This window comes from Nesoenas mayeri, assembly GCF_963082525.1.
Source record: "Nesoenas mayeri genome assembly, chromosome: 3".
Classification (NCBI taxonomy): domain Eukaryota; kingdom Metazoa; phylum Chordata; class Aves; order Columbiformes; family Columbidae; genus Nesoenas; species Nesoenas mayeri.
The window spans coordinates 112,590,172-112,603,957 of NC_137544.1; positions in this window are offsets into that span (position 1 = coordinate 112,590,172).

The following is a 13,786-nucleotide window of genomic DNA, read 5'->3' on the forward strand; positions in this document are numbered from 1 at the left end:
TACACAGCCAGACTCTTGAGTTTAACTGGGATAAATTCTTCTTGGTGATGGGGTTTGGTTAGAGTCCTACATCAACAGTCCTTTGTTTGAAATAAAGTTGTTCTGAATTTTTTTGGTCTACTCACAGTGCTCTCTTTATCTCTTCAGCTGAGAAGATTCTCCAGATACTTCTCTTCTGGCACCATATGTCTGATGCAGGAAGTATCTGAAGATGGATGAAAAGCTGCAGATATCCTGGTGCAAAACAAAAGAAGCTTCAGAACATCTCAAATGATGGAGCTGGAGTGTTACCCAGATATCTCAGAGGTGGTGCAGTAAGGTTCATCACACAGAATCACAGAATGTTAGGGATTGGAAGGGACCTCAAAAGATCATCTAGTCCAATCCCCCTGCTGGAGCAGGAACACCTAGACGAGGCTACACAGGAGCTGAGACTATTTAAAACTTGGCCCAAAGAACATGACATATATGCCCATTTTATTTCTCATATATTTAACCCTGTAAGTTGTAGCATTGTGTATACATTGGTAGGTGCTCAGGGCATTCAGATTCAGACACTCTCTAAAAAAAAATCAAATGAAAGCTCTTCAGTTGAGTGTCCTGGTGTGGTGTCTTCATCTCTAGAGAGAGATGGCTTGCAGGAAAGCCAGAGGATGACCTAGACCTACTCTGTGTGTACCTTTCTGGTGGCTACCAAAGCTGAGGCAAATGTATTTCTTTGACTTAAAAAAAATTAAAAATCTCATCCCTGTTTACTCGTCTGCCAAATGAATATCCTGCCATGAACATCAGAATGCCTGTTTGTGGTCCTGGTGGCCCGGCCTCATGCAGAAGAAAGGACTTTTTATTTAACAGCAGGAAAATAGTAGAGAATTTGGTACATGGACTGACTGCTGCACGAACTTTCTGGTATGGTCTGGTTTTCAGGTTGTTTCCCTTGCAAGAAGCATCTTCTTTTTTTTCTTCCCACAGTCAATACAATATAGACCTTTCTGTGACAAACAGCTTTTCTGATACATGCCATTTTAATGCTGAGATTAATCTCAGTAAATAATTCCAATAGTTCCCCAGACCTTTTGAGCAGCTAGCGGTACAGCTCAGGCGCTAGCTCTGACCTTAGGAGTGTAGTCATTAAGGGTTTCCCACTGAACTACCAGTTGTACAAGCCAGTGTGTCTAGGTGGGAATGCTCCTGAGGGAACACAGCCAGGGTTCACAGGGAATCACAGAATCATAGAACCATTTTGGTTGGAAGATAACTTCAAGATCATCGAGTCCAACCAGGAAGGTGCCTGATTCCCCTTACAGGGAAAGTGCAGGAAATGAGGGAAACAGCTGAGGCTTCATCCATCAGCTCAGACTATCTTAGTGCTTCTAGGCTCCTTGCTGAGGAACCAGTACGAAGACTTAATCCAAATCAAGGTGCACCTACTGAAAAGCATATCTGCTTTTGGAAAGACTACAGAATCTCTTTCTCTGACTATTTTCAGGCTTCTGTTGTTTTCTTTTATGCTTCTGACTTTGTTTAGGCCCCATACTTACTGACTTGTTACAGACGTTGTGGATTGCACATGTAGTTTCTCGGGTATATACCTTTACTTGAGACATTTATTTACCATTTCCTGCAGTACCTGCTGAGTTGACTCAAGTCACTTTGCTTAGGAAATTTCTCTGTATTGCATTCTGTTAAGCTTCAGTGATGACATAGGAAAGCAAGGCTCCCATTTTTAGGCCTGAGTTTTAGGCCTGAAGTTGTATATTGTGATTTTTCTTGCCTAACTTGGTCAAGAGTAGTGCTGCCATATCTCTCAGGAATGCTGAGATGATGAAGATACTGAGGATTTTGAGATGTTTAGGCTGATATTCGTCTCGTTTAGTGTGGATATTTCCAGTGTCTACAGCTGCACTTATCACCTGTGGCCCTGCATATTCACTGAGAGGAAATAGGTGCCATTGAAGAGTGATTTAAGTGGCCTGTTTTGAATGTTTACTTGAACTGTATCTAGGTCATTATTCCAGTGATGCTGCTGAGCAGATTTCCTAACAGGCCTAGCTGGGGTGGAAACAGACTTTCAGTGAAAAAGGAACAGACTTTCAGGGAGAAGTGGCTTGAAATTCTTCCTCTCTGCCAGCCCATTCCGATCTATGCTCTTCTATTATTCCCTCTTTCCCAGTAACTCACGAATCCTCAGATCTCTCTGTCTGTAATATCCAAATCCATCTCTGGTCCTCACAATCAAATGCAAGAGTTGTGATGTGAAATTATTTAGTAAAATAGGGAGCACAAAAAATCAAACTCTCCACTGCTCGAGTGCTTTCTCAACCCCACCTGTGACCCCAGGGATAACTTCTGAGTCCCTCAAGGAGAGGAGAAAGACATGATCAAACCAGCGATTAGCAAAAGCAATCATCAGCTTATAGCCCTAGCTGAAAATTCTAGTAACTGAAATATGCAGGAATAACCCAGGAAAAAAAAAGTTTGCATTGGGTTGTTTTAGAGTGTTTTAGGATATGATCCTCATTAATTAAGGACTTGTGCCTTCAATGTGCCGGATGGAGGTGGATGGGAAATGTAAAACTATTTTCTGTTTCAGATTTAGGCAAGTCCCTCACGAAAGCTGAGGGATTGAGAAGCGGAGGGGAGAAGCACACAGGTTAACAAAGATTCAGGCTTTCTAGGACCGAAGAGCATTTCTCTTGAATAAGGAAAACTTAGCGTCCCTGCTCTGAACATCTTGCTCCATCTTGAACTAAATATTCACCTTGGAGAGTAAAAATGTTCCTACTGTAGAATCATAGAATCATTTTGGTTGGAAGAGACCCTCAGGATCATCGAGTCTAACCATAGCCTAACCTAACTCTAGCACTAAACCATGTCCCTAAGAACCTCGTCTAAATGCCTTTTAAACACCTCCAGTGATGGTGACTCCACCATATCCCTGGACAGCCTGTTCTGGTGACTGACAACCACTGGAAGTGGCATACTTTGAAAAATTTGGATGTCAGTAAGCAAAAGAAGCCTCCAAATCATCTGTTGCAAACAATGCAGGAGCTGCTGCACTGCTGTGCACCAAGTTCTTGTGGCATCAGCAGCCATGGATGCCTTGGCCATCAAAGCTTTGCAACTGAATGACGGGATATAACTGTGCTCAGTACTTGGTAATGCCATCAAACCAGATGCTGGTGGCTCAAGTGTTAGAGTTCTGGGCTTTGGGGTGCTTTATAGCTTGAGAGGAAACTCATGGCCAAATAAGATACACAACAGTTAAAATATATAAGAAGCAAACCCACTTGATTACTATATGATAGTGTGGGATTTCAGAATACAGATAGACCTGGGAAACTCAGGCCTTTCTCTGCCTTCCTCTGTGACTGCTCATTTTTTCACTGAACAGTCACAAACCAGAAAATTAATTACAGAAGGTGGCTGGACATGCTGGAGGCTTGTCCACTGAAATGTTGTTCTCTTATGAGGTCTTTGAGAAGGCAAATGAAATTTCCACACAGGGTTTTTCCAGGATTTTATATGAAGATCAAAAATGAAATTTTTGATCCAAGTGGAGACATTTTTGATGTCATTGAAGCAAACCAAAATTCTCTTTCTAGTCAGTTAGATTTTTATGCCATGTCTGCCTGAGCAGCTGTACTGCCTGGATGGAACTAAAACCTGTGTAGTTTCATGGGCTGGGCTTCGTGAAGGGTTGGTGTCTTCTGCTGAATTGGCACGATGCCTTGTGGGAACAATAAAACTGTGTTTTATGGTAAAGAGCAGGGAAAGCAGTCCTTCATAACTGGTTGCTGAAATCCTGACCAGGAGTGGAACTCACCGATCCATCTTGCAGTTTGTCCTCAGAGCTACAGGGATGAAATAGCCACTCTGTGGTACTGTCATGGTATCAGTGACAGCAAAAACACCTCAGTGCAAGAGCAGCTGTTCATGGCACCTCTGCTCATGTGGACACACCACAACTAGTGTCAAGCTGTCTCACTTGAATGATGGCAGAAGAGAGCCACAGCAGCTTGGCCAACCTTTCTCCACAGGATATTTGCAGGCCACATCATTGCTCTTGGATGTAGTTTGCACTCCTGAATTGAGCTGCTTTTAAAGTCAATTCAGTTAGACCTACTGAGTCTGCAATAACTATAGCATAGAAACAGCTGGAGTTGCCTTATTGTTACCAGAGATTTGGCTGCTGAAAGAGTGGGGATGCCTCCTGAGCAATCCCACCCCTCTCTTGCACCAACTGTGCCCCCCATGTGCCAATGGTGGCAGCAGGTGTCACATCTGGGCTGTCCCAACATTAGTATGTGAGGGAGGCAGAGCTGCAGAGACAGCTCCCCTTTGTTGTTACCCTTATTAGTCTAGCTGCAAGTGCCAATAACATCAAGAGCAGCAAACAGAGCTCTGAAGCATCCTCCAGCCATTGTTTCCTTCCAGCCCACTATTTATTTGGTAATATACAGGCCAGCTGGATAATTTTTGAAAAGCAGACAAACATATAATTTTTATCATGCTAGTACATTCTCTTGCTGCTACATCTTTGCTGCACTTGGAAATGAAGACAGTGTAATTACCTAACAATTATCTTGTCAGCTTGTAGCAGAATGTGAGATTCGGGTTGAGGTAGGGAATGAGGGTGCATTTAAACACTGGGCTCTTGTGATACGGCATTTATTTATTTTTCCATGCTAATTTTGGGGCTGGGTAATGAGGTAGATGGTTAAGCTAAAGGGCCCAGGGTGGCTGCCCAGAACACAGGAGACTATTTGGCCACGTAAACCCAATATGTATTAATACTTAGGCACCCTGTAGGAGTGGGGACAGGCTTCCTGCACTGCATTACTGCATTTCCTGGGTGCCAAGGCATGGAGCTGCCACCACAAACATTTTCAGGTAGCCTGACAGCCATTGGAGGCAGGGTGGGAGCATGTTTTTGCCTGGCAGAAGAAAAGGCAGCCTCTTTTTCATTGGTGCAGCATGCCCCTAAGTATGTGATCAGACTGCCCAACCATCCTCTCTGTCAATCCTGGCTGTGTTTTAACACAAGCAGTAGACAGGAGTACACAAAGAATGGTTCCCGTTCTCCAGTCCTTTATTTTTGGTTCTTTTACTTGTCTGTCCCAGTGCCTGCTGCAGGCTCCCTTAAACAGGGGGATGCCAGCTGACATAAATTATGATTATCTGCCATTGTGAACAGCCATGTTAAACCAATATGCACATATTTGGAGAGGAACCAATGCTCACAGAGTTTAAATCTCAGCAACATGAGGGATCATTCCTCTCTGATTCCAAATATGGTTTTGGCCAAACCTTTGGCTGATGCTGTTGTATGGGCTAGATGTTCTCCTCCTATCTGTTAAGAAACACTCTGCCCTTTCCTGACAGAGAGGGCTCTGGAAGTGTGGCAGTTCTAAGCTCACACTGAAACAGTCATTTTACAGCCAGCATCGCCACAAATTCCAGCTGTTCTGCACTGGCAAGACATAGCCGCAGACTAGGCTTATTTTTCCCTCTGATCAGTTTACAGCTTTTTCCCTCCTGACTTGCATAGCTGGAGAGACATCTCAGCAAATGCACCAGTCAGCGCAGAGAGGAACATGAGAAGTGACTTTCAGCATACAAACACTGATGGGCCCTGATCTGGTATCAATGAGTTTTCCAAACAAATGCTGTTTCTGTCAGTGCAACTCTGTTAACACTTTGGCATTTCAAGGCCTAAGCCTCCTGCCTTTAGTAGGTAGTGTGGGATTTTAGAGATTAGAAAGCATCATGTTATGGGTTGCTAAGTAGTTTGCATTTCAAAGGCAGCTACAAGTTAAGATATATCTTGGCAGAAACATGCAGTAAATGGTCCAGGCTCCCAAATACAGTCCAGGCTACCTGTTCAACTGCTGAATGCTTTGCATGGCCAGAGTGGCTTAAGAGTAGTCTGGGATGTACTGAGATATGCTTGACAATCTAAGTCTTTTGTTTTTTTCATGCAGTGCAGTGAATATTGCACTGAACTAACAGTTTTTTTGCACTGTTGCTTAGGGATGAAACATTATTCTTCAGCATTGTGCACGTTCTTGAGGCCATATGGCTTGACCTTTTATGTTGTTGTAAGCACTGTGATCATTTGCAAGGCTCTCTGAATAATTGCTAGGAAAAGAGACAGCGAAGGATGTTAAGTGCAGTTTTCACTGACTGAAAAAAAAGCGCTTAGTAGTGTCTTGAGAACAGGAATGATATGTTGCTCTTCATCCAGTCCATGCCAGAGCAGGAAGACTGGGGTTCAAAAGGAGTGGAAGAAGACAAATGGAAAGCAGACAGCAGCAGCAAACCGGTGCATGCAATCCCCACTCTCCTGCACTGCCCATGGCCTCACCAGCAGAAAGGAATTAGTGACAATGAACAGCTGTGGCCGCTTTCAGGCAGCCAGTTGCCTGCAGGCCACAGTCCCTCAAAGATGTCTCTACTCTGATGTGGGCCACTCATGGGCCACAGTCCCTCAGGGACACCCCATAGGCATGGAGGGCCTCCTTCCATGAACAGGTCTACCCTGTACATCATCAGTGCCATCTTTCCATGCATCTCCTCTACCATCTCCCCATGTGTTTCTTCCCCTCGTGTCTGATGCTCTTTCTTGAATATCTCTATGATGGGGCACTGTGGGCTCCTTTGAGGGCTTGGCATTTTTGGATGCCATGGGCAGTTATATCAGCTTCAGAGCCAGCTGCCATCTGCACAGGGCAGTTCATGGTCACCTCCCACACTGGCCCTGCTGAAGTCTCCTATGCATGTCCAGTGTGGCAGTCCTGAGGTCATCAGGTGCTCATGCATGTACTGATTGAGTGTTCATGCATGAGTAAATTCGGTGCTCATCTCAAGGGAACAGTGCAATCATGCACGAAATGGTCAGGTTCTCATGTATGAATTCAGGGATCATGTTGCAACCAGATTGTGCAGTCATGCATGAGCATATGGGGCATCTTGAACCAATTGAATACCCATGTGTGAGGTAATTGGGTGCTCAAGCATTAATTAATTATTCCTCCATGCAGGGATTAGTTGGATAATCAAGTGTAAATTTACAGGACACTCATGCATGAACTAACCGGGCACTCATGCACAAGCTACTTGGGCAGTCTGGAATAAATTGGCACTTGGAATAAATTTGGCACTTGGATGTGAATTAATTGCATGACCGTGTTTAAAGTCATTGGGCACTCAAGTATGAACTGATTGGACCCTCATGCATGAACTGATAGGCCACTCAGGTGTGAAGGATTTGTGTGCCCATGCGTAAACTAATTGGGCACTCATGCACATATTTAGTGGGTGCTCATGCATGAATTTATCAAGCATTCAAGCATGAAGTAGTTGGGCATCCCTTTGTGACTTTATTGGACACTCATGCATGAATGCAGTAAACCCTGCAATTTATGTCCTGAGGGGCATAATAATACATGTGCACTTAGGTTGTTACAATATTAACCCCTCCAGTCTGATCTGTGGAGATAAGGGTTGAGGTCTGGGATGGGTACGTGTAGTCAGGCAGTGATGAGGTTGACCCAAATAATCTAGTCCCCAAGGGAAAGGGGTGGAGCTTGTAACAGATGAAAGTTGAGACTGTAGTGATGATGGTAATCCCTGTAATCTGACTCCATGGGAAGGGGTAGAATTTTAGTAAATGCGTATGTACTTTGTTACATTAACCCATATAGTCTGGTCTACCAGGACAAAGAGTAGAGTTTGTGATGGATAAGGTGTTCTGACTGTGTAGATGTGGCGCTTGAGGATGTGGTTTAGTGGTGGACTTAGCAGTGTTAGATTAACAGTTGGACTCAGTGATTTTAGGAGTTTTTTCCAGTCTCAATGATAGTATGATATTAGCCACTGTAATGTGGTTTATGGGGCAAGGAATGAAATTTTAGAGAGCATGTGTACATATTGGTAAAATGTTAATCCCTACTGTCTGTTCTGCAGGGAGGAAGCATGGAGTTTATAATTACTGCATATTAGGATTGTGAGGATGTTCAAAGTAGAGTTTGTAGTGTATTTATGTTGAAACAGCTCTTAAATATGTGTTTTGTAGGGGGAAGGGGTGGAAGGTATTTAGATTAAATTGCAGGGTTTACTACATTCATGCATGGGCACCTAATTAGCTCATGCATGAGTGCCAATTTAGTCCATGCATGAGAGGGGCCCCCAATTAGATCATGCATGATCACCCTATTAGTTCATGCCTGATCACCCAATTACTTCACGCATGGGTGCCCAATTAGTGCATGCTTTATTGCTCAAATAGTTCATGCATGAGTGCCCAATTAGTTCATGCTTGAGAGCCCAATCAATTCACACTTGAGAGTCCAATTAGTTCTGCATGAGCACCCAATTTACCCATGCATGAATGCTCAATTAGTACATGCATGAGCACCCGAGGAGTCCACCCCGCAAGTGCACCATGAGTTCACATGAGTGCCACACTGGCCAAACAGGGTTTGGAGAAGAGAAGGCTGAGAGGGAATCTTATCAATGCTTATAAATATCTGAAAAATGGGTGTCAAGAAGATGGGACCAGACCCGTTTCAGTGGTGCCCAACGACAGGATGAGGGGCAATGGGCACAGACTGAAGCACAGGAGGTTCCATCTAAACATGAGGAGAAACTTCTTCACTTTGAGGTGGCAGAGCCCTGGAACAGGCTGCCCAGAGAGGCTGTGGAGTCTCCTTCTCTGGAGACATTCAAACCTGCCTGGACACGTTCCTGTGTGATCTGCTCTGGTGAACCTGCTTTAGCAGGTGGGCTGTACTGGATGATCTCCAGAGGTCCCTTCCAACCCCAACCATTTTGTGATTCTGTGATCCAGACGCTGCAGCATTGCCAGTATGGGTGCTGGCCATGACCTGCCAGGTGGCAGCTGGCTCTGAAGTTAATATGACATCTCAAAATGCCAGGTCCTCAGAGGACCCCACAGTACCCCAGTGCAGACAGCATGCAGAGATGCTGGGGTGCAGACAGGAAGATGGCAGAGAAGACATGCATGGAAGAGGATGCTCCATGCCCAAGGGGTGCTTGCTGAATTACTGCAGCCAATGGACAACCCACACCAGGGCAGGGACACTTTGAATGACTGTAGCCATGGGTGACCCGTGCCAGCACAGTGACACTGGGAAGCCAGGGAGAGGGGAAGAGACCCAGCGGGACACTTGAAGCAGTGGCAGACAGAAGGAACTGTTCTGTACAAAGCCCCAAACTTCTGCATCGCCCGCCAGTTCACTGAAGCTATTGGGACGGACCAATTATAACCTATAGTGCAAACAAGAGAAGCTGAGATTAGGAAGGTGTATTTGGCTTAAGTGAAGCCTAGGAAAGGGGGAGAAAAGGTGCTTTCTTAAGTGTTTAATTGCTTATGTTTTCTTCTTTTAACTGACAATACCTTAAGTAAAATTTCCTCCGTGAAGGCTATTTGCACACTGCAGTAAACAGTGGGGAATGCAGAAAGCACACAGATCTGGCATTGCCTGGGGACAAGAGTAATTTGAGTGACTTGAAGGCTCAGGAAGTATTGATTCTGATATTGGGAATTAGGAGTGTTGTGGTGAGTCCATCATGTCTGGTGAGGGAGTAGGAGAGGACAGTGTGTAAGCAGGTGGGACATGAAGGGTTTGAAGCTACTGGAGCAAGGTCATGAGGGACAGGAAGGTGACTGGGAAACGATGGCAAAGGTTCTGCTCCAAGACTCAGTGACCTGCAGCCTGGGCTGTCTCAACACTGGAGATCCCAGAGCACCTTCCATGGAGAGTCAGTGTGGCTGGGAGAGTCCAGGAGAACTGCGTGCTGCTGTGCTGCAGGGTGCAGGGGGGCTGTGTCTACCACGCAGGTCTCTAGAGAGGCCAGAAGCACTTGGCAGAGCTGGGCAGTCAAGCAGAGGGTCTCTGTTTTAGAGTAAGGGGCTGCTAAAGGAAGCATTAACAAGCGCTCAGTGCAAAGGGGAGGCTCTTGCTCAGAATTAGCAGCTTGTATTGCTGTGCCCATCAACGTGTGCATGGTACAGCGCTTATTCCTACTGCCCGGTCCACAGGAGCGAGAGTGGAGTTTATAATTGGTGTATGTTAAGATTGTGATGATGTTGAAAGTAGAGTTTATAATGGATCGATGTTGAAACAGTGCCTGTGTGTTTTTCACAGAGGTAGGATGTATTGGGCATAAATTGCAGGGTTTGCTGCATTCACACGTGAGCGCCCGACTTGTTCATGCCTGAGTGCCCCGTGACTTCATGCCTGAGCACCCCATCAGTTCATGCCTGAGTGCACAATTAGCTCACACTTGCACGCCCAGTTAATTCATGCATGAGTGCCCAATCGATTCATGCATGAGAACCCAATTTCTTCACGCTTGCACACCCAATTAATTTACGCAGTTGTGCCCAGTTGAGTTATGCATGAGTGCTCAATTAATTTGATAAGAGTTCATAAAAGTAGTGCTGCTAGGAACCCCAAAACTGAAGCCAGATGCAAATTAAAGCCACACCCTTTAAAGGCCCTCTGAACAAATTAATCTGGACTGAAAAACAGTCCTTTCGTTCAGATTGAAAAGAAATGAAAACCAGCTCTCATTCTACACCTGGGTGTAATTAGTACAACTTTAACTTCAATCCTTTTTTAGGACCCAGAAAGCAGCTGTGTGGGACACTGAGTTATCCACTTGGAGTTCTAGCTAATCCAGCTTTTCTATTGCCATATGGGGTTTTTGTTTTGTGCGCTAATCATTAAAATGTAATTTCCCATCATATAAGTTCCTCAGCCAACATGAAATGTCTATACTTAATGCCCATGGAAAAGAAGATATTTTAAAAGCAAGAGCAAAGTTAAACCAGCAAGAAAAAATAACAAATACAGGGCAGTTCGCAGCCTGTTTCAGTAGGAAGCAGCAGTGCTATACTTGTACCTCCAATGGGTGCTGTAGAAGATTGTGCATTAGCAATACTCAGGCATGGTCTTCAGGAAACAAAATTATTTTTGTTAGTGAAGACCTGGAGGAAAGAAAACAAAAATCTTTTGTATTATTACTTAGGCTGTGTTTTCTTTTTGCTTCTCATCTTTCATGACTTTCATGATGACAGGTCCATCATCTAATTTCCATTTCTTGGAGGAGGTCTCCAGTCTCCCAGCATTGGCTTCTCTGCCATCCAGTATAATTCCTCAGCTAATGGCAGAGCAGTGAAATTGCCTTTGGAGGTCCAAGTAGCAGCTGGTAACAGTGCTGTCCCCTTGGCCAGCAGATGTTTACTTGGGGAGTCAGTCAAGAGGAGGCACTCAAGAGAGTGTTTTGTCTGTTTTTAGACTTGACCTGTTGATGCTTCTAAATTGATCTTTCTTACCTCTGTAGTGTCCTGGAAGTTTTAACTAATGTCTGCAGGCTGCTTGTAGCAGAAATGTGAAATAGTGTTTCACCAGCATACACCACCTTTAGAATCATAGAATCATAGCATGTCCTGAGTTGGAAGGGACCCACAAAGATCATTGAGTCCAACTCCTGTCCCTGCATAGGACAACCTGAAGTTCACACCATGTGTCTGAGGGTGTTGTCTTGAACACTGTCAGGCTTGGAGCTGTGACACTTCCCTGGGGAGCCTGTTCCAGTGCTCCACCACCCTCTGGCTGAAGAACCTTTTCCTAATGTCCAACCTAAACCTCCCCTGGCACATCTTCCTGCCATTCCCTCAGGTTCTATCAATGGTCACCACAGAGAAGAGCTCAGCACCTGCCCCTCTTCCTCCCCTTGTGAGGAAGCTGTAGCCACCATGAGGTCTCTCCTCAGTCTCCTCCAGGCTGAACAAACCAAGTGACTTTAGCTGCTCCTCATATGGCTTCCTCTCCAAACCCTTCACTGACTTTGTAGTCCTCTCTGGACACTCTCCAGTAGCTTTATATCCTTTTTATCCTGTGATGCCCAGACCTGCACACAGGGTTTCAGGTGAGGCTGCACCAGTGCAGAGCTGAGTGGGACAATCGCCTCCCTTGCCGGGCTGGCAATGCTGTGTTTGATGTACCCCAGGACACAGTTGACCCTCTTGGCTGCCAGGGACTTACTGTCGACCAGATCCCCCAGATCCCTCTCCGTAAAACTGCTCTCCAGCCTCTCATACTCAGTCTGTATGTACAGCCAGGGTTGCCATGTCCCAGGTGCCAAACCCGGCATTTCGGAATCTGTCCTTCCTTAGAAATGGGTAAAACCTTCTTGTGTCATATATGGCCACACTGTAGCTTGTCACTCCAAAAGCTGCCAGTCTGGGAGGGAAACCACGCAGCTATCTTTATAGCTTGACTGGAAAACGAACAAGAGACCATACACTTGTCCATCTGCCGTTCTTTTACTTCCTTTTGCCTATGTAATACCTGATGCATGTGGAGTTGTATATTTGGGCTGCATAATTTGGTGGATTTTGAGCCATTTTCACATAAAGTGAAACCTACTCTCTGTTCCATCTGTGGTACCTGCTTTAGTAAAACAAAATCCAGCCTGTGGCTCACTTGTCACTGATTTCAATGTTTGAATTGTATCAGGTGGGTTTTGTTGTTGGTATTGTTGTTGTTGTTTTTCTCCCAACAATGGAGAAAATGTGATTTTTATGGTAGGCTAAGAGGAAAAAAAAAAAGAAAAAATATTGAACATGCTTGGGCATCTCCTGATGGGATTTGATATTCCGATCTCTCCACCTCCAAATGAAAGAGTGACAAGTTAGAGCTGTTCGGGCTTGAAGATGTGGTGAGCAAATCTCCCTTGGGGCTTAAGTTGTGCTGTTCCTATTTAGCTTGAACAGTACTTTACTCTCTGGGTGGTGTTCCTGGTTTAGAGCATACTTAGCAGGTGCAACCAGACTGGAATAAGGCAACATAACAACAAGCTATTTAGGAGCAGAGAGAAGTTGCTATTTAAAAAGCAGGCACAAAATGGGTTATTGCACACAGAACAAAACAGAGGTATTCACAGACTCTGCAAGTCTTTTGCAAAGTGTTTCTGGTATCACTGCTGTTTAATTTTAAGCTGGAAGCAAAGGGATGTATTTGTGCACTCATGCTCCTTCCCAAGTGGAAGGTCCTCATTTAGGTTGTCTTAGGTCTCTTTTGAAACATTTACCCACAACGTGACCTCATTGTACCTCTGGTGGCGCAACTTAGGGACAGCGTTGGATTTCGTGCTGTGCAGCATTGTGCATGCAAGCAGCTCAGAAAACAAGAGGAAAAGCTCTTACTCTTCTTCAGGGACATGAGGACGCTGTGCAGTGTTCATGCTGCATCTGGCCACCAACCAGGAAGCTGCATTAGCACTGTCTTTCCATCAGATAGCCAGAGTTGCAATGCCCTCTTGGGCACTGAGTTAGTGCCAATGTAACTACATGAAAGAAAAAGGTATTAACTCAGGACGAAGGTCTCAAGAAAGCTGCCTTTTCATTTTGGGCTGATATGCCTTTGCTGCCTAGTATTGATGTTGCAATTCAGCAACTGAATGGAAAAAGACTGTGCTGTCCACACACTGAACTGCAAGGTCTTGGGAGAGAGTGTGGGAAGAAAGACCAAAGAGGGAAAAGTCTATTACAATTTCAGCTAGTAAAAATTTTATTGCACCTTTTATACATTCCAGAGGGTGTGAGGCATTTGAAATTGGGCTGTATAAACTGCTGCAGCCTGAAGACAAAAAGAGTGCAGCTTTGGTGTGATGTTTGGATGTACCTTTTCCATGAAGGATGAAAGAACAAAATGATGTTCAGTTTGGGTCCATAGTTAGTTCTCTCCTTGCT